Source organism: Meleagris gallopavo, chromosome 3 (genome assembly GCF_905368555.1).
Source record: "Meleagris gallopavo chromosome 3, MGAL_WU_HG_1.1, whole genome shotgun sequence".
NCBI lineage: Eukaryota > Metazoa > Chordata > Aves > Galliformes > Phasianidae > Meleagris > Meleagris gallopavo.
In genome coordinates, this window is record NC_139406.1 from 62,229,516 (window position 1) to 62,239,729 (window position 10,214).

The following is a 10,214-nucleotide window of genomic DNA, read 5'->3' on the forward strand; positions in this document are numbered from 1 at the left end:
AGTCCTGATGATTTTTGGCTGAAGGGGGAAAGAGGAGTCACTGGCACACATGTCTCAGAAAGATGGCCTTGCCTGCATGGCTGGCCAGATCCCAGTTCTGGTAACCACTCTCAGCTTCCCCCAAGACAACTTTTGGCTCTGCCTCCCGCTCAAAACTATTGTGCAAGAGATCTCTGAGTTGTCAGACTGATAGTGCTCTTTCAAGCAGAAGTGGCTGTGATTCAGCCAGCAATGGAGTAACCCTTCTGAGGCTAAAGTTCCCCCAGCTCAGCTGGAATTAAAGGTAGTGTTGTAGACACAAAGAATTTGTTTTTCTAAGCTTTTTCACAATCACTGAATTGTTACTATCTTTATGCATATGATGTCTCATTGGTAATGACCAACCATGCGCTGCTGAACATCTTTCACTACAAACAGGAATAAGGTTGGGCATTTCAAAGCAGCATTTCAGTAGCATGAGCAATATTATGAAATAGGTTTTTCATTTGTTCATCAAGTCATCTCAAAAGAACAAGAGAAAAGAGGATGTCCTAGCATTACAGAAACACTTGCAGTTGTAGGGCTGGCAAAGCTTGATTTGAAAGCTTAGACACTACTCTAATCACGCCAATGTTTCTTCAGCATCTCCAACAGCAAACCAGAACTTCCTTTGGGTTCTAACACAAGCTGTTTCCTGCCCGTCACCCACTGTTCTTAGTTTGCTTTCCAATAGGCTCAAAAGGTTGCATCTGCAATGTTTGATTTTCCTAACCAAAATCAAGCTTCTGGTCGTCGGCAGCTGTACCTCAGCACTGATTTCCTCTTACTCTCCCTTTTTGACTAGTTCACTAGAAAGACTCCTTGTTTCTGTAATACTTTCTAAATTGCTTAAACAGTTCTAAAACAGCATTCCACTTTTCCATATTTTCCAAATAATGCTGTCGTTAACTTACTTGTGGTGCATTTGTGATTCAAGGTTAGTACTTTATGGAGAAAAACATGAACATTAAGATACAGCTTGCCTGTAACATTTTAAAAACCAGAATATTCATACCTCAAACATCTCTATAATAGTCAATTAGGAGGGCTGCTTCTATTCACTTTTTCTCCATACCTCTGCCTTTGTCACGAGACTGAAAGACCCAGTATGATGCCTCCAGCAATGACGGAGGGGATCTGCATTTTCAGAGAAAGATCTCAGGGACAACTTACCGGTACAATTTAGTTTCTTAGAAATGAATTGAAAAAGGAAGAATTGGAAAGGAACTAACCTCAGGTTTCCTAAGTTACCAAGATTCCATGAGAAATGATGCAGAGAAAATAATTAGCAAAATAATAGCAAAGCAGCTAGCAGAAGGTATAATAAATAGCTTTTGTATGAAGATACGTATATATCTCAAACTAATGCCATGTTTCTCTACCATATCTATGTAAAGAAAAGTAGATAAAAACTGCACAGTTCTGATTTAAAGCATATTTCTGGTCGTATTACAAAAAATCTTCTTTGGGCTACACCCACTGGTGAGTTCCAGCATTTTTGGTCATGTTGGCTGTCAAATATGCACATGGAGTTTTGTTCATGGGAAAGGTCCATTTCATGTTTCCAGGCTCAGACTCTTATTATAGCTGAGATCAAACCCTGTAATAAAACCTTCTACAGCCGCCAATTCTATCATACGCAAATACTTACACTTCCACTGAATCCTCTAGCCTAATCTACCATCTACAGCTTTACTTACCCCAAGGATACTGCCAAAGGTGCATTTTTTCCTCATCATTTCATATTCCAGACGTGGCCAAAGGATAAAATTCAATCATTTTGTTCATCTTACATCAAGAAAGCAACAGCCTTAACAGCACGAGCTCACAAACAACAAATTCAGATATGCTGTTACAGTTTAAAACCCAGCTTTCAGACCCTCATGGCTTCTTTAGGTTAAAAAAAAAAAAAAAAAAAAAAAAAAAAGCCAAATTCACAACTTCCCCATAATGAAGAAATAATCTGTCACTTTTGTTCTACCTTCTGTATTTCTGCCTGTGCGAACTCCGTGAAATCCTGGGAAGAGCATGGAGCATTATCAGGTGTAAACCCAGAAAACAAAAAGCCCTAGACTTAGCTGCCCCTGCCCCTTCTCTATAACACCTCAAAAACCCAATGCCACCAAACGAACAGGATGCTACTGCCAGACCCTGGCAAACTGGATTTGATCTCAGCCCCCAGGTTGCATCATGCTAGCAGGGATTGCTGCAGCTCTGGTGCTGCACACAGGTCATTTCTTATATCTGCCAGAGAAGAGAACCCATGAACAGAGATAGGGACATTATTAAGGAAGCAATATTTATATATTACAGACCAGGAAGCAATATTTATGTATTACTCCACAGTAAGATTTATCAAAAAAAATTCCAAACCACATGAAAACCAACCTACCAGCAAAACCTGCAATTCTCTGCATTAAATGTCCTACAAGAAAAATGGAACTCAAGGATGACATAGTCCTTCATTTGTAACACATCTTTAAACTTCACTTAAATGTTGATCACTTGACAAGTCAAGGAAGTGCAAGTGAAGTGTTTAGGTGGAACTGGAATGGGTACGCAGGGACAACAAAGAGCATTCTGTTAAACCATATTCCAACCTGTGCCAGATCACCTAGATATGCAGGTCACATAACTCCATACCAGTCCTGTGGGTACATACAGCAGCCACTTGGTTGTACCTATGGGACGTGAGGATCTTGGGGCCAGCCTGAGGATCTATATCCAGCTGTACAACAGCAGTTATAAAGCAATACTAAACAGAAGCAACAGCAGATATCTTCTTCCTACCCCTTATCTATTCATTACTGCTGATTTGCTACTAACTATCCATACTGCTCACCCCTCCTTTCCACAACACTCTTGCTTTTTCAAGCCTTATATCCCCACCATTTCCCCAGTGCAACCAGCCCCTTCCCACCTGCTGTTCCCATTTTGTGCTGTTTTACTGCTGCTGTCATACAACTGGTGCAGGCCCATTAGTCTACAGCTGGTGGAGGTAAGCAGTCCTCCCCTATCAGCCTTTTCAGCTCCTCTCCACAGGTGTTATTATCCCAGCTCAGGTATCACTTACTGAGGAGGCCTGTGTACAGGATTTCAACTTTTTAGTAGATTAACTAGAATATTTTAGAGGTTAAAAACAAACAAACAACAACAACAACAAAACCAAACACCATGGAAAAAATGCACCAGCAGCTTGGAGCAACAAAAGAGAATCATTTCCTTTCTGAACTCATTTGCTGCTGAGTAAATTATGAAATAAAATTATATTTCCAATTGCTGCCTTCAGGAGAGCAGAAAAGAATTGGAAAGAAAAGCATAGTGCTGAAGAATGGGGAGCTGTGAGTGAAGTTTCCAGCTCTGCTGCAGGAATCCCCTGACAGAAGCTGTACGTCAGCCAAGCTGCGGATCGGACACAGATTAACTGAGGTACAACAGAGACATCCTGCTCTGGAGCTCTGTGCAGTTCTCAGGTGAAAGTCAACATGGTTGGAGGCTCCTCATCAGCAATGTTGCATTTTAATGCTTTTTACTCAGCGTTCTCTTTTCCAGGCGCTTTGCCAGGAGACGTAGAAAAATGAAAACAGAACAGCGATAAGGACTGAAAACGAAGAGTTTTTACTTTGTAAATCAATGCTAATCCCTTCTGGTTAAAGCCACGTTCTCAGCGATGCTAAGCATCGCTCCCTCTCGTGGCTAAAACCAACCACTGCTAACCTGGGGGCAGTTGGAAATCTTTTCGTGAAAATTCATTTGAACAAGAATTCTTCACCTAAACTTCTTTCTCAGTACACGGTCATGTACACATTCACACGCACGAAGTATGAGTTAAAAAGTACACCACGCTTACAGTTCATACTGGGTATACAATTTCATCTACTGTCTTGATGTTGAAAGACTACAAACATTTATCTCCCTCAAATGGCTGATAAAACTGAAAAATAAAACTTACCGGGGTCTGACATTCATACACATAGAGCTCCGTACAAAGGAAGTGAGTTTGTCAGCATTTGCTGACTGAAGTGCTGTGCCCGATTGCCAAGAGCTAAGCCGACAAACTCACTCGCAAATTAAAGATGTGAAACTGCTAGATTCCTTTGCAAGATTAAGAACACACCCTTCAGCCCCTCTTCCGAGGTTGTGCAGAATTCTATACACTACTTTCTGTGGGCATTTCAAGACTTCAGTTACCTCACAGATCTCAAAAGCTGGGTTTTTTTTTTTTAATTAATTTTTTTTTTCTAGCACACTTCAGTGGCTATTATAAATCCAACATACAAAGCAAAGACAGTCCTTACAAAGTGAAGGTTGAGTTGTGTTATTGGTGTTGTTTAACAGTGCCATGGCAATGCACTCCAAGGGCTTGAAGCCCACTCCCCTGCCCTGGCTTCCAGCCTGCTAACAAAACGGAGGATGCCTCTCATTCTGTCTCAGTGCACCGTAGACTTACATGAGGAGATAAAACTAAACATAAAATAAGCAGCTCTGTTTTCCAGTCAAGCTGCAATTTCATCAACAGAACAATGAATTATTTTCTGTGCTTTCACTGCTAACAAAATTTACAGAAAGCACCAAGTGTATTAGAATTTTTTATATGAAATATCATTATACAATAAATTCTCCCCAGAAAACACTGCAGTATGAAGATGGGAATAAAAGACCATGGAATTACCAATATTTATGTTCTATTTCAACTTAATAGGAATTTATTTGAACAAGAATGCGTTATTTCATTGCATAGAATGAGTAATACAGTCATTCACAGGAGTAACAGCTAACTCAGATATTTCAAGCTGATATCAGGAAACATTCAAATTTATCTAAAATACACAGCTACCGTTAGATTTGCTGCAAAGAATGGTTGAGACCAAGAAAGAAACTACCTTGAATATAGGACATGCAAAGTCATTTAATCACCGACAAAAAAGCCAATGTGCATTCTGGGATTTTTCCAACCCCACCTTCTGTAAAGTTGTATTCAAGGTGCAAACGTCCTTGAAACAAGGAGTATAAAGTTGATATTTTGGAAACAAACTGTAAGAACGTATGTCCATACTTTCCAGGAACTTGCAGTTGTTTTTCCTCAGCAGTGGCTGTAGCTGACTTTGTTGGAGCCATTACATCTTCCTAAGAAAACTAGAACCATCTCTTCAAGAGTTCTCCTCACATTGTCTGCCTGCCCTTCCTTTCTATTAAGGAGCTGTAATTCAAGCTTAAATACTTTGGAAAGGAGCTCATTTTGCTGCAGCAAAGGAAGACTGATGCACAAACATTAGAGGAATCTAATTTTAGATCCTTCAGACAATGCGCTGGATCCTTCCACGCATTATTTAAGCCTATTTATAGTCCCCCAGACAGCGCTGGAAGCACAGCCATCCATTGTGGGGCTGCTCAACTGTGCTGTGTTGGAGGGAGGAGGTGATCAAGAGTCCCATTGTTCTGGGAAGGCAGGTATTCAGGTGTTAGATGAAATGTTCATTTGCAGCCTGAACCGAGATCAAAAGATTCCGCCGCTCGGCAGCTCGGCCGCTGCCAAAAACTGCGGGGTTGCTGTAGAACTTGGAAGTCCCAAACCACACCAAATTACAGGCCCAGATACAAACATTACTCACAGCTGCAGGCACGGAAAAGTGACCGTGTGCCAGGGTAAGGGGGGAAAAGCTGAAAAAGTTTTCGTTCCTCTGGGGACGCTTTCTGGAGCGGTATAAATGGCTGCACTGTACCCCGGGGGCTGAGCAGAGCAGTCAGCAGCTCCCTTGTAGGCATGTGATGGCCGCAACAAAGTTCTCCTTTCTGGTATAGCCCCTTGAACACTCTGATCTCAAAGCTGGCACTCTCCAGGCTCCAGGACTCAGTTATCAGAAGGAGTTTCACACCCCAGCCCTTCTTCACTTCTTCTTTTTAGTTCTTTTTTTTTTTTTTTTTTTTCCTCCTGTTTAAATGAACATAAATATCATCACACCTTCTGACTACAGAAGAATTCTGACAGCGCATCTCAGACAGCGCTTCCACCACACCCATGCAGGGGGAGGAGGAGGTGGGGCCCTTCAATACGCTGAGCTGGCAATCAGGGCCCACCTCTCTACAGCACCACAGAAGCCTCTGGACCAGCTCCAGTTGTGCTGTAAGATGAGAACGGTATTTTCTCTGCGGTCCTTCTCATTCCTTCTCATCTCTAACTCATAGATCATCTTTTATCAGATTTTTACTTAGTTACAAGTCCTCAGGTCTTCAGCTATTCTGGAGCATCGTGCCTTTTGAAGTTATTTTTAGTTATCCAGGTCAAAGGACTTTGAGTTGGAAGCATGGAAAATCCAAAGCACTACGGCACAGCAGCTTGTTTTCATCATGCAATGTGTCTCGAGCAGAAAAACAAACAAATCTGCTTCTGAAGTTATGGACAGTTTGAACAGAAATAGCCTTCCCATGAAGCTGACTCACCTGGCCGTGCAGAACCCAAGACATTACCATTGATCTTCAGAACAGCAGCTGCAAGGCACAGCACAGAAAACAGAGTCACAGAATGGCTGGGGCTGGAAGGGACCTTAAAGCCCACCCATTTCCAGCCCCCTACTGTGGAGGACATCCACCAGCTCAGGCTGACCAGGGCCCCATCCAGCCTGGCCTTGAACACCTCCAGGGATGGGGTACCCACAGCTTCTCTGGGCAGCAGTGCCAGTGCCTCACCACCCTTCAGTAAGGAATTTAATATCTAATTCTAATCTCTCCTCTCTTAGTTTAAAACCATTCCCCCTTGTCCTATCACCATCATCAGACCACGTAAAAAGTTGGTCTCACTGCTGTTTATAAGCTCCCTTTAACCTATCTGCAGGTTACTGTGGTTCTTGGATGGAAGGTGTGTATAGATGATTGAGTCACTGTCCTATTATGTATGTGAGCTAAAAATAATCCACCATTTAAAGAGAAGCAGGAACGAAGTTTGAAATGACAGGTCTGAGGTTCACAAAGATGATAGACAGATTCAGAGACAGAACCTAACTCATCACTGTTTTCATCTTAACCTCTTAACCACCTTATGCAGCAATTCCATTTGTTGTGAAATCAAAAGCCATCCTTGGAAGTTGATGCTGGGAGATCAAGTCAAGCTGCTGAGAGCTCCAGAAGACAGCTCCACACTGGGAAAGAACAACTTTGCATTTTATGAAATTTTACGAAATTATCAAGGACAAAGATAAAGCAAATATATATATATATATAAATAAAGGCAAAACAAAACAATAAAGTAGCTCTATCTTAAAGATTTTTGTTTCTAAATTTATGGCTTGAGGTTAGTTATGACCCTCTTAAGTGTGAGCTGACCTCCAGTGGAGATCCAAGCTTCTCTTGGTAACTGGGGCACACCGCTGCACTCCTGCCAGTGGGGTTAATTTGTTATGCTGTCCTTTTTCAGGTACTCATGATCCCAGACCTTTGACACTTCCAGTGTTTGCTATTGAAACACTGCAAAAGTAAAGCCTTCTGACCAGCTTAGGACTTCTTCCTGACTTTCACCATTTGAGTTTCTGATCCTGAGGTTTTCAGGTATACACACAGCATTCGGGATTCTCATTTTTGAGGGTCATATTTTTTCTGTTAAATATTTGTACCTTATAGACTTAGTTTCAGATTCCAGATGCACGTGCCCATAAAAGCTCATGGATAAGAGTACTGTAATATCAGAGCAAAACTTAAAATAAGAAGCAAGGTGTGACAGACCTTTGACTTGATTCTCTCTGACCTTAAGCAGGACAGAATTCAGCTCTGATTATGTTTATAGAGAAGTCAAGAATGCAACATTCATATAATAATTACACATTTGCATAAAAATGCTACATTTAAAAGCATTTTTGTGAATCATTTGAAAAATGTCATACTAGCACCAGTAGTAACAGCACCAGGGACCAATCCCTGCCCACCAGGCTACAGACAAACCCAGCAGAGAGTAGGGGAAGGGAGCACGGCCAGGACCTGCGTGCAGGACTAACCTCTCTTCCATGCTGACAAGTTACTATTTAATTTGCTTGTGTATCATTGAGCAGCATTCTAAAACGAATGTCTCACTTTCAAATTGTTGAAGGAATATAACTGCTCAACTATCTAACATGGAAACATATGTAATGAAACTAGGAGAAGAGATGTGAAATACATACTGGAAAAAATATAGTATAAGATTTGAAAAAAATAACGTACTTAGAAGGGAATGAACTGTCAGGAACTACTTCCCAATAAGGGCGAATAAGGCCCTGGGCAACCTGATCTAGCTGTAGTGTCCCTGTTCATTGCAAGGAGTTGGACTACATGGCCTTAAGAGGTCCAAGTCTAAGGGTTCTATGATTTTATACAGGAAAAAAAAAAAAAAAAAAAAAAGCACATTTAGGTGAACAAGGAAAGGTACATAAAAATGGCAGAGAGAATTGGATGGGCAGAAGAAAACACAAATTAGATAGGGAACGCCTGGGCTTTAAACAGAGAGAGATACATAAAATTATGTATAGCACGAAAGAGATGAAGAGGGAACAATTTTCACAGCTGAAGACACACGCGGAAATCATCAGGTTTAAAAAACAAGCCAAAGGAAATACATTGTTTTTAAAAAAGGCGTCATTAAATTGTGTAACCAATTGAGCATTGTGGATGCCAAGTATTTAAATGGGTTCAAGAGGGATCATGCAAATGCATGTAGAATACTTCCACTGGCAGCTATAAAACCAAGGAATAATAGAAATTTTGATGCAATTGAAAGCGTCAGAAGTCCCTCAGCTGTTGGTCACCAGACATGGGGTGAATGGAGATGGCTGACAGCTCTCCATCTTGCCTTCCTTCCTCACAGAGCTGTGAAGTCATGGCTCTGCACAAGCACATGGGCTCTGGGTTTTCCCATGACAGCAGCTCTCTGCAAAGCAAAGCAGCTCTAGGGCCCTGGAGACAAGAAGTCTGCTGGCCCCTGCAAGAGGAACCTGCACGATGGGTGAAGCAGCTTCCCACGGCCCCAAAGCTTCCGGGGCAGAGGAAGACTGTGGGAGCAAGAAGGGGCAGGAGGGATGTGGCCCTGTCCATGTCGCATCTAGAAATGATACAGCATTTCCTTCTCCTTCTCAACGTTCTCCTCTAGAAAGCTTTCTTGACAGCACAGTTTACAATGTCTGATTTTTTTTTTTTTTTTTTTTTTTTTTAATTTAAATGCCAGTGCCAAGAATTAAGATGATTTACATCATTCTCTCCAGGGTGGGGCACACTCCATCATCCATTCGGTTAGAGTCTCCTAATAGCCCCCACGCTGCTGAGCTGCGTTTATTGCTATAAATTAAAAGGTTTCCATTTCAAGTCTCTTCAGTTCTCGAAGGAGGGCAGATTCGGGGGATGGGAAGCAGGGTACAGCTTCCAGTCCTGAGGGGCTCAGCTGGTCCAGCACACCCACAGCTCCTGGCTCGGTGTCCTCCTGCAGGTCTGAATGCAGCCACAAATGAAAGAGCCCGACCTCCCACCTTCTCAGTATAAGCACCGTGCGCCTCACAACCCGTTTCCAAAAGCTTTTACATTGACGCAGTGCCACACAGACGGACTTGCTGCACTTCTGCCCTGGTGGTCAGTGCAGCGCTGCTGAGCTGGGAGCAGACCGGGCGGACACTGAACCCGCCCACGACTGCTTAATGAATTCCAAATCAGACCAAGCTCACAGCTAATAACGTGACCCTGCTTGTCTGCCATCCCTCACCAGGACTACCCAAATCCAGATGTTCAGGACAGATTTGCCCAGACTCCACCAAATTCCCAAGAGATTCCCGAAGGAAAGCCATTTTAATTATTCTTCCAGGGCTAAATCATCCTGATCTGCAGTGCTTTCCAGCAGACGAAGATAAAATGATCCAGAAGATACGAACAAAAAAGAACATATTGCAAACAGTCTTCTAAAATCACCCCAGAACACCCTTCTACTACGTGGAAGTGGGCACATGCTCAAGAAACAAGACCTCTCTGTATTATTGAAGACAAAAACTATAAACTGCCAAGTTTAATGTATTTTTTCACTGAAATTACTTTAACTGCAGAGTTCTTCTACAGCATCTAAAGGAGATGTCCACAGGCAATACTCCTGCAAAGTAAGGCTCTCCTATCAGCAGATAAAACAGATCTTTCTTCATTGCAGAAAACAGATTTATGGGGTCATCATCCCACATCTTGTTCTGAAACCATCA